Source organism: Schistocerca piceifrons, chromosome 2, assembly GCF_021461385.2.
Source record: "Schistocerca piceifrons isolate TAMUIC-IGC-003096 chromosome 2, iqSchPice1.1, whole genome shotgun sequence".
NCBI lineage: Eukaryota > Metazoa > Arthropoda > Insecta > Orthoptera > Acrididae > Schistocerca > Schistocerca piceifrons.
In genome coordinates, this window is record NC_060139.1 from 673,985,066 (window position 1) to 673,999,318 (window position 14,253).

The following is a 14,253-nucleotide window of genomic DNA, read 5'->3' on the forward strand; positions in this document are numbered from 1 at the left end:
AGGACAGGAGGGGAAGGGAGCCCTGAAAAACGGTAGGGATCTCCTAGGTCTGATAGAACGGGTATATATCAGGGGAGACTGCACGGTCGGTTACGGGAAGGCGACTAAAGTGTCGTAGGGAGAGGATGTGCAGGGTGTGGAGGTAGAGTGTTGGGGGCAATGTGGTGGTAGAGGCGCGGCAGTGTACCTGGATCAATGATCTGCTCGAAACTAGGGGGTGAGTAGTATCGAGTTTACGGGTAACGTAGACAATTCAGAGCTGTTCAGACTGGAAGAGTAAGTTGGGGAATTTTATAAGTTGGTAGAGGATGCGGCTGGGGAAGGATAAGCGGATCTGAAATGCTAGTCGGAGTGTAGGGCTTTCGAGTATCTGAAGGGAGTTATAAAATGAGGGAGGAGGAAAGTTCATGCCACGTTGGCATAGCAGAGAATGGGTCGGTCAGGAATTTATAGCTAAATAGGATTGTGGTAGGGTGCAATCCACATGTTCGACAGGTTAGTAGTTTTAGCTCAAAAAAAAATGGTTCAAATGGCTCTGAGCACTATGGGACTTAACTTCTGAGGTCATCAGTCCCTTAGAACTTAGAACTACTTAAACCTAACTAACCTAAGGACATCACACACATCCATGCTCGAGGCAGGATTCGAACCTGCGACCGTAGCGGTCGCGCGGTTCCAGTCTGAAGCGCCTAGAACCGCTCGGCCACTCCGGCCGGCTAGTAGTTTTAGTCTACTGTGGGCTGTATGTTTGAAAGTTATCTAAATAAATGAAAATATTACTGAAGGTGATCTAAATAAATAAAAATATATCTGAAGTACTCGCTGTAATAATAAATAAACGTCGTGCCGGATTAGCCGAGCGGTCTAGGGCGCTGCAGTCGTGGACTGTGCGGCTGGTCCCGGTAGAGGTTCGAGTCCTCCCTCGGGCATGGGTGTGTGCGTTTGTCCTTAGGATAATTTAGGTTAAATAGTGCGTAAGCTTATGGACTGATGACCTTAGCAGTTAAGTCCCATAAGATTTCACACATATTTGAACATTTGAATAAATAAACTGTCGTAATGTGAAAGCCAAGCTGCAGCGTAAAAATAATTAAATGTCGAAATGAATAGGGAAGTATTTCATACTGTAAAAGTTAGCAATGTGACTGTAAGAATTTTCAACAGTATAAACTGCCTGAATTGTTAACTTGGACATGAAACCTAGAGTAATTAGCTTTGCAGAATTTTATCATAAGAACTGTCTCTGAATAACAGAAGTTGGCCCTGATTGATTAAATAAAAAAAATCTTAATATTCTCTCCTTACCTCTGTTCTGCTCAAATCTGGAAGACGCGTTACAGTACTGCTCTGTCTTGCGCACCTCTATGCTCAAACTGCAAATTACTGTATTTATACAGAAACGCTCGAGAGATGCAATGAGTTCTCTGTCAATTACAGATCGAACAGTTTATCGAACATAATTGGTTGGGTGATCCATTAAAAAGAATTGTAAGAGAAAGGTTGGCAAGAAAATGAAATATGGTCAAAAATGACAACACTATGTTTTCTTGGTATACTGAGAAAAAGTGCTCAATGCAGATTTTAAGTTTAATGAACTTTTCAACATATAAGCAATACACTTTCCTATCTCGCAAATCTAACAACTTTCAGTACAGTAACCAAGTTAGTCCGATGGCGCGGCAATAGTGAAAAAATATAACATCATTATTGTACTTACCTGACATTCCATTAGATTTCTTCCTTCACAAATCAGTTTCATAAGCATGTCGACTGAACAAAATGATAAACTGAGACATTAAATTTGAATCATAATAATGCCTTAGCTTCCTCACTAACACTCTTAACATGATCAGCCTAACTCTAACACAGCTGGACTTTGCCTCTACCAAAACTAAACATTGCCAGCATCACTGTGCCCTCGCGTAGCTCAAAGATACTTAACTTCAGCGATACAGCTAACAACATCGCTGCTCGCTCACAATCGATTCAGATATCAAAAATTCATATACGAAAATTATACGTAACACCTATCATGTTGAATGGTTATAAGAAGAGGCTTTCATGTTAGTCGGAGATCAGGTTTTTGTCAAAGATATTTTAGTGTGTTAATTAACTGGATAGGACGGTCGTTATTGGTAAGATAAAAATCATGGGGGCGGAAGCTGCGAGTGATTCGGCCTGTAATTATTGCCTGAGTATAGCAGGGTTGATTTTGAGGTGTCATTGGTTGCAATAGGAGGTGAACTGAGATGAAGCTGAAGAGATCTTTGGGATTTCTGGAGGATAGGTCAGAGGGCGAGGAAGGCGGTGTCATCGGCGTGCCATGAACGGGGGGACGGTGCTTTGGGACATCGGCAGTGAAGAGGACATTCAGGAGAGGCGAGGGGACAGAACGTTGGTGCACACCTGCGGGGGGATGGAGGATGCAGGAGTTGGTGTTGTTGATTATGACGTAAGACGGGCGGTTAGAGAGAAAAGAGGCGACGAGGAAGACATAATTTATGGGATGACAATAGGTCTGAAGCATAAAGAGGAGCCCGAATGCCATACACGGTTATAAGCCTTCTCAAGATCTAGGGAGACAAAAAAACGGTGGATTTGCCGTTGTTGATTTGTTGTGACATGAGATGAGTAAGGTACAGCACTTGGTCATGGGGATTCTGACAACTTTGAAGCAAAATTAAAGATGATGGTGATGGAAGGAAGATACAACATGCAGATTACCGTAGGCAAAGAGAGCTTTGTAGCTAAAATTGTCTGGTAGTATCAAATATAGGACTTAGCAAGAGGAATAAGTTTCTTGGACTGTGCTTTTGCAACACAGCATTGTATGGTGGACCGTGGGAAAACAGAGAAAGAAGATGATCGAAGAGTTCGAGATGTGACAGAGTAGATCCCCAGTCTCGCAGCAGAGCAGAGTCCAGCAGCAGCAGATTATTGTTTGTACGCAGATTGTGTACATAGATTATTCTTATGCGCTCCTGAGTTGAAGTACACAGTAGCTTGTTTATTTATCTGATTTTACTAGCGCAATTTATTTTGTTCTATGAGTTGGCGTATTTTTAATCGTCTGCGTGGAGTCAGTTTAACTTTCTGTCTCTGTCTTCTCCTATTGTTTTTAAGATCTACGGCTCTCTCTAATATAATGGAACTCATTTCTTGATGTCTTAACGCATGTCCTATCGTCTGGACCTTCTTCTTGTCAGAGTTTATCGTATGTTCTTTCTTCATCGGGTCTGTGGAGAGCCTTCACGGCCCACCTGATTTTCAACTTTCTTCTGTAGCACCGTATCTCAAACGCACCACCATATCTCAAACGGTTCGATTCCTTTCTGCTGAGTTTTCCCGCTGTTCACGATTCAGTACCATACGGTGCTTTTCTCCAGACGTATCGCAGCAATATCTTCCTCACATTAATGACCAAGGTTTGATATGAGTAGACTTTATTGCTGATTCGATGCATCCTGCCAAGAGGGTGGTAGGTCCACAACCGTTCAGTACTTCGCGCCATGAATGATGACTGCCTTAGACGATGCTCAGTAAGGTGCTATGTAATGTTTATTTATTGCGTTACTGTGAGTTTGGTACCAAAGCTACACTAATAACTTAATTGTAATGCTCTACGTGTTTTGTGTCTTTCACCTTATTTTATTTTTATGCAGCATGTGCCTAACATACAGTAATCACCAGCATATTTTAGGCTTTAGCACTGACTCCCTGTATGCAAGGTAGGAATGCTGCGTAATGTACCCTGCTACAAAAATACAGGGTTGTATACAGGAGGGAGCGCTATGTCGTCGCCTCCCTGCTTTGTTTGTCCCATTTGAACACTAACGCTATGTTATTTTGTAAAAAAATTGTTATCATTTACCGTAATGTAAAGTTGATGTTTCCATTTGGATGCTACGTTATTTTGTAAAACAAAATTTTCAACATTTTCTATAATGTAAAACTGATATTTCCTTACTTTTCAAAAATCTTATCAAAAAATGTCAACAGTTGCGGCAGCACCATAGAAAACTAATAGGCAGCCATATGTGCTTGCACGTAAGTATGGGGGTGACACCTACAAAGGTGTCCCGTTGACTGCTGTAGGTACGAATAATATTTGTTAGTTTGGTTGTGTCACTCAGTTGCAACAGACACATAGGCTCAGATCAATGAGAGTACTTGTCGCCCACTGTATACTTTGCTGTACAGAAACAGTTCGAGCCTTTTGACACCATATTGTGTGAATAATTACTGTTAACAGAAGGTATGTCTGTAGCATATGAGTACCTGTAATATGGTCGTATCTACTGTTTGTCCACGTTGTATAAGAAATGTAATTTTTAATTTTATTTGTGTGATTTGAGAATGGGCGTGACAGCGCAAAACCGGTAACCACTGCAATTGAATTCTATATCAATGCATCGAAGATGGACGAAATAAGAAAAAAAAATATCAAATTTCCTGAGCAGACTTTTGGCTAGGAACGGTGTCTCTGTCTGTGCCAATCTGCTTTTCATATCTTTCTTGCTTCGTCCGTCATGAGTTATTATGCTTCCAAGGTAGCAGAATTCCTTAACTATGTGATCAACAGTTTCGATGTTAAGCTCCTCGCTATCCTGTGTTCCGTTGCTTCTCATTACTTTTGTCTTCTTCCGGTTTTCTCTCAATCCATATTATCAGACTATTCATTCCATTCAACAGATTCTGTAACTTTTCTTCTCTTTCACTGCAGATAGCAGCGTCATCAGGAATCTTATTATAGGTACCATTTAACCTTGAAATTTAATCCTAGTCTTGAACCTTTCTTCTATTTCCGTCATTGTTTTCTATGCGCAGATTGAACAATAGGGGAGAAAGACTGTATCCCTGTATTACACCTTTTTTAATCGTAGCACTTCGTTCTTAATTCCCCGGTTCTTCGACGTATTGTATGTTACCTGTCTTCCATTTCCCTATAGCTTAGTTCTATTTTTCTCAAAATTTCGAGCATCTTGCACCATTTTACATTGTGGAAATGTTTTTCTAGGTCGACGAATCCCATGAGCATGTCTATTTTTCTTCAGTTTTGCTGAAGCAGGTCCTCAACTTTCTTTTATATTCTTGTGTCTATTATTCCTGTCAGGAGCTCTGATGCTTAAGCTGTTCAAATGATTCTGCGGTAGTTCTAACTCTTATATGCCCTTGCTATCTACGGAACTGTGCAGATGATATTTTTCCGACAGTCTGATGATAAGTGACTAGTCTCATAGATTCCACACATACCAACCTGAATAGTCGTTAGATGTTAGAAATTCTGATAGAATGTTGCCCATTCCTTCTGTCTTACTTGAACTCAAGTCTTTCAGAACTTTTTTGAATTCGGATTCTAATACTGGATTCCCTATCTGTTCTACATCGACTCCTGTTTCGTCCTCTGTCACGTCATCATAAAAGTCTTCTTCCTCATAGAGGCCCTCGATGTACTCTTACCACATATCTGCTTTCCCCTCTGCATTTAACAGTGGAATTTCCATTGCACTCTTAATGTTCCCACCATTTGTTTTTTAACGACTCCGAATTTTGTTTTGACTTTTCTGTATGCTGAGTACGTCCTTCCGACAATCACTTCTTTTTCCATTTCTTCAAATCTTTCCTACAGCCATTTCGCCTTAGCTTCCCTGCACATCCCTTTTATTTCATTCCCAAGTGATTTGTGATTTATGTTGCTATATAACTGTCTTTCTCTGAACACTTTTGTACTTGCTTCTTTCATCGACCAACTGAAGTATTTCTTCTGTTACCCAAGGCTCCTTTACAGTTACCTTCTGCTACCCACGCTTGTCTGTGCAACACCTGTGACTGTCCTTTTGAGACACGTTGACGCAACTGAATTGCGTACTCTAATATTCCTTATTGCAATATACAAATTTTAGCCAACTTCAAACGCATCGCATCCGTCAGCAGTACTTCATTACTTCACTTCCTTCCACACTGATTCTTCCGGGCAGTTCTCTTAAACTTCAGTCTAATCTTCACCACTCATCAACTTGTGATCTGAGTCTTCATCTGCAGCTGGGTACGCCTTACAATCCATTATCTGATTTATAGAGAGAATTCACTCGTGGTTGCAATAAAGATGGATTTTTTAGTTCTTAATTTGCAACGGGTTTCGTCCGTACTGAACTACATCTTCAGGCAATCTAGGAAAATTACAAAGCCCAGTACAAATACAATGGTCACATACAAAAACCAATTAAAAATTCTTCAACCATACAACATAAAAGTTACATGTCCTAAATTGCGATTGGGGGCGGGGAGGGGGAGAGGGGAGATGGTAACTAGAGACTGTATCACTTAACATTACCGAACTGTGGGAAAAACATCATCTCATGAAATGAGGAGCCAAAAGCATAAAATTACACCCAGGAAAAATGGGCCATGTTAATGTATGACGCTAAAATACGGAACAATGCCGATAGTCAGAATTTGTAACTAAAATAAGAGCGCCATTAAGTCTTATACAAGATTATTAGCAATAGCCATAAAAGAGAAACAGGCAAAAGCGTACTTTGTGAAGAGTTACAGTAATGTGGTAACACACTGCAAGCCAACAATGGTAATAAGAGACATCTCTCATATGGTAAGATCAAATCTAGCACTGGTCTGAGTAGACGAAAACTATGGCCTACGGTGTCGTAGTACCGGGAGGCTTTCCAGTAGCGACGCTAGGGTGTGTAACTATGGCAGGCTGTATGTAAACAGTGGGGAAGAATGTCCAGTGTCTCAACAAATATAAATTCATAAACTCAGTTGAAGATGCTCATGATAGCATCGAAAAACGCCTGATTTATCGACTATAACTTTCCGTTATTGTCCAGCGAGGGGGGAAAATTTCAAATTTGTCCCTTTTTCGTCAGCAAGTGTCCGCTGAGTCTAACAGTAAATGATCTCCACGTCTGTCCGATATATTCGGCGGGATATTCTGGGCACCTAATTTTACAAATCCACGATTTAAAAAATTAATGATTAGTGGGTTTCCGATTATGTTGTGAAGCGTACTGAATCGAGCTACCCAGATACCAAAACAATCTGGACATTAGTCTGCTTAAATTACTTTGCTAAAATAGAAGAAAAATGGCATAAAAACGGAATCGCAGCTCTAGTAACCTCACGTAACTCGAAAGTGGGGGGAGGAGGAGTGGCCGCGTTGGCAAGGGATTTTTGCGTTTGGAATGTAAGAGGTGCACCAACGATGGGCTATATCCATTTTTCTGCGCTTGCGTAACACAGATTGTTCAATTCTTTCCTAATATCTGATTTCGTAATCTCTGTCTGACCATGATGTAATTCAGCTGGGAACTTCCGGTGTCTTCGGGTCTTAAGAACTCAATTAGTCTTTTTCCTCTGTTATTCCTACTGCCAAGGCCATATTCTCCAGTAACCCTTTCTTCTATTCCTTCCCTTACAGCAGCGTTCTGATCACTCATGATTATTAAATTTTGATTTCCCTTTACGGACTGAATTACCAGATCAGTACCCTCATACACTTTTTCTATCTCTTCATCTTCTGCCTGCTACATTGGCAATTATACCTGAACACCTGAACTATCGCTGTTGGCTATAGTTTACTGTCTAATCTGATGAGAACAACATCATCACTGAAATGTTCACATTAGCTCAGTCTCTGCCCTATCTTCTTATTCATAATGAATCGTACTACCGTTATACCATTTGCTGCTGCGGTTGAAATGACAGTATATTTGTCTGATCAGAAATCCTTATTTACTTTCTATTTGATTTCACTGATCCCACTACACATAGATTCAGCTTTTTCATGTTTTCTAACTTTCCTACTACTTTCAGACTTTTCAGATTTCTAGATACGACTCATGGAGTGTCCACCCATCTTTGGTTATTCCGATTTTTTTCATGGCCATCTCCCCTTTGGCACTCTCCACCGGCAAATAAGAATGAGGCACTAATCCAGAATTTTTTTCGAATTGAGATATCGTCGTCAGCCTTTTTAAATTACAGGCCACATGTCCTGTGGATACATATTATATATCTTTAATGCAGTGGTGTCCATCGCCTTCTATATTCTCGTGTAGCTGATTACAGCCTTCAACTTTTATAGGCCTGTCTTCCTCAGTTGCGTGTAATATTACGGTATATTAATAATTTTTACTAATGGACCGTCTGATAGCAACTGAATAAAACACAATTTTAGTGCCATACGCGTTTCGCCTTTATTTTCTGCAAGGCATTATCAGTGGCCTGGAATATGTACATATGTTAGCTATTTTATTTACATTTTTGTCATTGTGCCTATAGGTTATAAACAGTTCTGGTGGTTGGTATTTCCAATTAAGTAGTAATGTTTTGAACTGTACTTACAGGCTGCGTGGACAATTTCCTACATATTACGCTCCTGTTGCATTTTTGGTGTTGTTCTTCTTCTTATGAACGCCAATTTGCGGTTTTTTCCCCATTCCACAACACTATGCACTGAACGCTTGTTTTAAAGCAATGTTTTGGTTTCTGTTGCCGACTGTCAAATGTTTTTGCCAAAGATCGAATGTTATTGCCAAGTTTATGAGTGTAACTATTGAAGTATCTGTGGTCTGTTCGTGTATGCATTTGTGTGTGCGTTTGAGTGCGTGTGTGTGTGTGTGTGTGTGTGTGTGTGTGTGTGTGTGTGCTTTTTCGTGTGATATACACTCCTGGAAATGGAAAAAAGAACACATTGACACCGGTGTGTCAGACCCACCATACTTGCTCCGGACACTACGAGAGGGCTGTACAAGCAATGATCACACGCACGGCACAGTGGACACACCAGGAACCGCGGTGTTGGCCGTCGAATGGCGCTAGCTGCGCAGCATTTGTGCACCGCCGCTGTCAGTGTCAGCCAGTTTGCCGTGGCATACGGAGCTCCATCGCAGTCTTTAACACTGGTAGCATGCCGCGACAGCGTGGACGTGAACCGTATGTGCAGTTGACGGACTTTGAGCGAGGGCGTATAGTGGGCATGCGGGAGGCCGGGTGGACGTACCGCCGAATTGCTCAACACGTGGGGCGTGAGGTCTCCACAGTACATCGATGTTGTCGCCAGTGGTCGGCGGAAGGTGCACGTGCCCGTCGACCTGGGACCGGACCGCAGCGACGCACGGATGCACGCCAAGACCGTAGGATCCTACGCAGTGCCGTAGGGGACCGCACCGCCACTTCCCAGCAAATTAGGGACACTGTTGCTCCTGGGGTATCGGCGAGGACCATTCGCAACCGTCTCCATGAAGCTGGGCTACGGTCCCGCACACCGTTAGGCCGTCTTCCGCTCACGCCCCAACATCGTGCAGCCCGCCTCCAGTGGTGTGGCGACAGGCGTGAATGGAGGGACAAATGGAGACGTGTCGTCTTCAGCGATGAGAGTCGCTTCTGCCTTGGTGCCAGTGATGGTCGTATGCGTGTTTGGCGCCGTGCAGGTGAGCGCCACAATCAGGACTGCATACGACCGAGGCACACAGGGCCAACACCCGGCATCATGGTGTGGGGAGCGATCTCCTACACTGGCCGTACACCACTGGTGATCGTCGAGGGGACACTGAATAGTGCACGGTACATCCAAACCGTCATCGGACCCATCGTTCTACCATTCCTAGACCGGCAAGGGAACTTGCTGTTCCAACAGGACAATGCACGTCCGCATGTATCCCGTGCCACCCAACGTGCTCTAGAAGGTGTAAGTCAACTACCCTGGCCAGCAAGATCTCCGGATCTGTCCCCCATTGAGCATGTTTGGGACTGGATGAAGCGTCGTCTCACGCGGTCTGCACGTCCAGCACGAACGCTGGTCCAACTGAGGCACCAGGTGGAAATGGCATGGCAAGCCGTTCCACAGGACTACATCCAGCATCTCTAAGATCGTCTCCATGGGAGAATAGCACCCTGCATTGCTGCGAAAGGTGGATATACACTGTACTAGTGCCGACATTGTGCATGCTCTGTTGCCTGTGTCTATGTGCCTGTGGTTCTGTCAGTGTGATCATGTGATGTATCTGACCCCAGGAATGTGTCAATAAAGTTTCCCCTTCCTGGGACAATGAATTCACGGTGTTCTTATTTCGATTTCCAGGAGTGTATATATTTTTTGTGTTGTGTGTGTGTGTGTGTGTGTGTGTGTGTGTGTGTGTGTCTCCAGATGATGTGGGGAAGAGTTTTATTTTTTTTTTATTTTTTGTTTTATGTTATCATTTCCTTTACTAAGTGTAGTAGGGAGCCTGTGCTAATGTGTGTTTGTTCATTTATCACATGTTTTCTTTCTGCTATGGCTTTCTGGGTGTGGAAGTTTTCTTGCATTTGTATAAGATGTTTGTCATGGTTGCTTATTCTCATTATTTTCATTTCTTTTTCCATGTTTGTAGGATGATGGTGGTAGTGTTTTAAATGCTCTGCAAATGTGGAATGGTTTGTTTTGTACTTCCAACATCTGATATGTTCTTTGTATCTTGTTTGAAAATTCCTGCATGTCATGCCTATGTATACTGCATCACAACTTTGACATTCAAGTTTATACATTCCTGATTGTTGGAATTTGTCTCTCTTGGTAGCTGGCTGGCTTAGGTGTGACTGAAGGGTTTGCCCAGGCTTATATGCTATTTTGAAGCCCTGTCTCTTTAGGATGTTTGCAACTCTGTGTGTTAGTTTGTGTGTGTAGGTCATGGTGTACCATCTGGTTCTTTTCTGTGTGGTGTTGTCATTGTGTGTGTTTGTTGAGTGTGCTTGTAAGTTTTTAGCTTGTGAGTTCCTTTGTATTGTGGAACTGTTGTGTTTGTTTTTTATTTGTGTTTTTATGTTTTGATTGAGCTTGTGTACCACATGTGTGTCATACCTGTTGTTCCTAGCTATTTGTATGATTGTACTCATTTCTTGTTCATAGTTTCTCTTGCTGAGTGGGATTCTGTTTAATCTATGTAACATGTGTCTTAGTGCTGCAAGTTTCTGGCTGTGGGGATGGTTGGATCTGGAATGTATTATTGTGTCTGTGGCTGTTGGTTTTCTAAAGATGTTAAATGTATGTTTACCATTTTCTTTTTTAATTGTAATGTCAAGAAAATTTATTTGATTTTCTTTTTCTTTTTCAAGTGTGAATTTTATGTTCCGATGAACTTCATTTATTTCTGAATGGAGTTCATCTATTTTTTCACTTGGCTCATCTACCAGACAAATAATGTCATCCATGTATCTGTACCAATATATGATTTTGAAACTTTCATTTGTGGTTATCTTATCAAATATCTGATTTTCTAGGTGACTGATGAAAATGTTTGCTGGTGTTCCTGATATTGGGGATCCCATGGGCAGTCCATCAGTTTGTAGATAATATTCTTTCTCAAACTGGAAGTAGTTTTGTTCAGTTGTCAGTCTGAGCATATCTGTTATTTCTCTTATTGCATCTGTGGTGAGGTTGCTGTGGGATGAGAGATTTTGTTCTATGATTTCTATTGTTTCTGTGATAGGGATGGAGGTATACATATTTTCTATATCGAATGAAATCAGTGATGCTGTGTGTGGTACCTGCATGTTCTGTATGTTTTCTATTAGGTTTCCTGTGTTTATCACTGCTCTGTTGTTTTCTACTTTATAGTGTTTTGTAACTAACTTTTGGAGGTGTTTGGTTATGTGGTATGTTGGGGCTTTCTTGAAGTTGATAACAGCTCTCATTGGCATTCCGTCTTTATGTCTTTTCGGTTGACTGCGGAGTGTCGGTGCTTGTGGGTTTTTCTGTGTTAAATAGTATTTCTGTTTGTCTGTGAGTGTGTGTTCAATGTTTTTCAGTGTTTGTTTCACATTTGCCTGGAATCGTGTAGTTGGATCTGACTTCAGTTTTTGTATGGCGTTGATGTTTATGTATTCCTTGTTTTTTGTGATGTATTGCTCTTTATCCATCAGTACTGTTACATTTCCCTTGTCTGCTCTTGTTATTAATACGTTATTGTCTGTTAACTTTTGTTTTAACCTTTTCATAGTAGCTGCTTCTGTTTGGTTGTTCTTATTGTGTGTCTTCTGTGTTTGTTTTATTATGCCTTTTATTTCTTCTTTTACTAGTTATCTTGTCAGTCCTATGTTTATTTCACAATTATTTTGTTGTTCTTCACGTGTAAGGATGTGTTCGGTTTCTACTATGAGATTTTCTATGTACTGATTGTTCACTTTGCTATTGGTGCAGTGTTTCAAACCTTTTTCCAAGAGCATTTTTTCGTTTTCGTGTAGTTCTGTCTCTGTTAGGTTAACTAAGCGTGGATGGGATGTGTGTTGGTGTTCATGTGGTTTCACAATGACAACACCACACAGAAAAGAACCAGATGGTACACCATGACCCACACACATAAACTAACACACAGAGTTGCAAACATCCTAAAGAGATATTGCTTCAAAATAGCATATAAGCCTGGGCAAACCCTTCAGTCACATCTAAGCCAGCCAGCTACCAAGAGAAACAAATTCCAACAATCAGGAATATATAAACTTGAACGTCAAAGTTGTGGTGCAGTATACATAGGCATGACACGCAGGAATTTTCAAACAAGATACAAAGAACATATCAGATGTTGGAAGTATGAAACAAACTATTCCACATTTGCAGAGCATTTAAAACACCACAACCATCATCCTACAAACATGGAACAAGAAATGAAAACAATGAGAATAAGCAACCATGACAAACATACAAATGCAAGAAAACTTCCACATCCAGAAAGCCATAGCAGAAAGCAAACATGTGATAAATGAACAAACACACATTAGCACAGGCTCCCTACTACACTTAGTAAAGGAAATGATAACATAAAACAAAAAATAAAAAAAATAAAACTCTTCCCCACATCATCTGGAGACACGCACACACACACACACACACACACACACACACAGCACAAAAAAATATATATCTCACCAAAAGGCACACACACCCACACACACACACACACACACACACACAAACGCACACACAAATGCATACACGAACAGACCACAGATACTTCAGTAGTTACACTCATAAATTTGGCAATAACATTCGATCTTTGGCAAAAACATTTGACAGTCGGCAACAGAAACCAAAACAAGCGATCAGTGGATAGTGTTGTGGAATGGGGAAAAAACCGCAAATTGGCGTTCATAAGAAGAAGAACAACACCAAAAATGCAACAGGAGCGTAATATGTAGGAAATTGTCCACGCAACCTGTAAGTACAGTTCAAAACATTACTACTTAATAGGAAATACCAACCACCAGAACTGTTTATAACCTATAGGCACAATGACAAAAATGTAAATAAAATAGGTAACATATGTACATATTCCAGGCCACTGATGATGCCTTGCAGAAAATAAAGGCGAAACGCGTATGGCACTAAAATTGTGTTTTATTCAGTTGCTGTCAGACGGTCCATAAGTAAAAATTATTAATATACCGTAACGATTACAGCCTATTCTTCCCCTTTTTAGTGGCAGCTTCTCACACCAAATGCAAGAGAGCGCCCTGAACTCATTTTCGCCCCTGCCCGCTCGTCCGGCGTCTTTGACAAGTTCGTTAACAAAGCGAGGATGACTTCTTATGTTGGAAGTGTTCGGTCTCCATTTCTGATGATTTTTATTTAAAATTTAAGCAGCTGCTGGGTTGAAGTCCGAGAACGATGGCGTTTTGATTTGCAGTCAAAGACGCTACAATTAGGTCACGGGGTATGTGGCACAGACAAAAAATGATTAAATGTGGATTTTGACTGCACCTGTTTTGTACGGATGCGGGGAGAATTAGCTACTGTCCATAAACAGCAGGAAGCTGTGTTGACCATGGTCGATATGTTTCAGGCTGCTGCTGTGGGCTGCAGTGGGTTTGGGGCTCCTGAGACAATTGCTTTGACTCCGCTACAGGCCGCAGTGTTCCCTGGGACCCCTGATGCGACTCTGCCTTCCGATTAACAGAGCCCACCAGTCGACACTTAAATGTTAGTGATTGGCGAACGGTTGCGGGTTCGCGAATCTCTGGTCGGATGGTAAAAGTGAGTACTGGCAGCACGGCTAGCCACTTTGACTTGAAAACAGGCTTGAAGTATTGTCTACTGCTGAAAGTGCATATGAGCAAGCACGAGACACATCGCCTATGGGCACTGTGGCCAATCTTCCTGAAAGGCCTGGACAACTGCACAGGATGGGGTTGCTCGTCAGTGAGCACTCCAGTGTTAAGCGGTTGATGGAGTTCATCAGTGAAATAGTGGGCTGTCGGGGA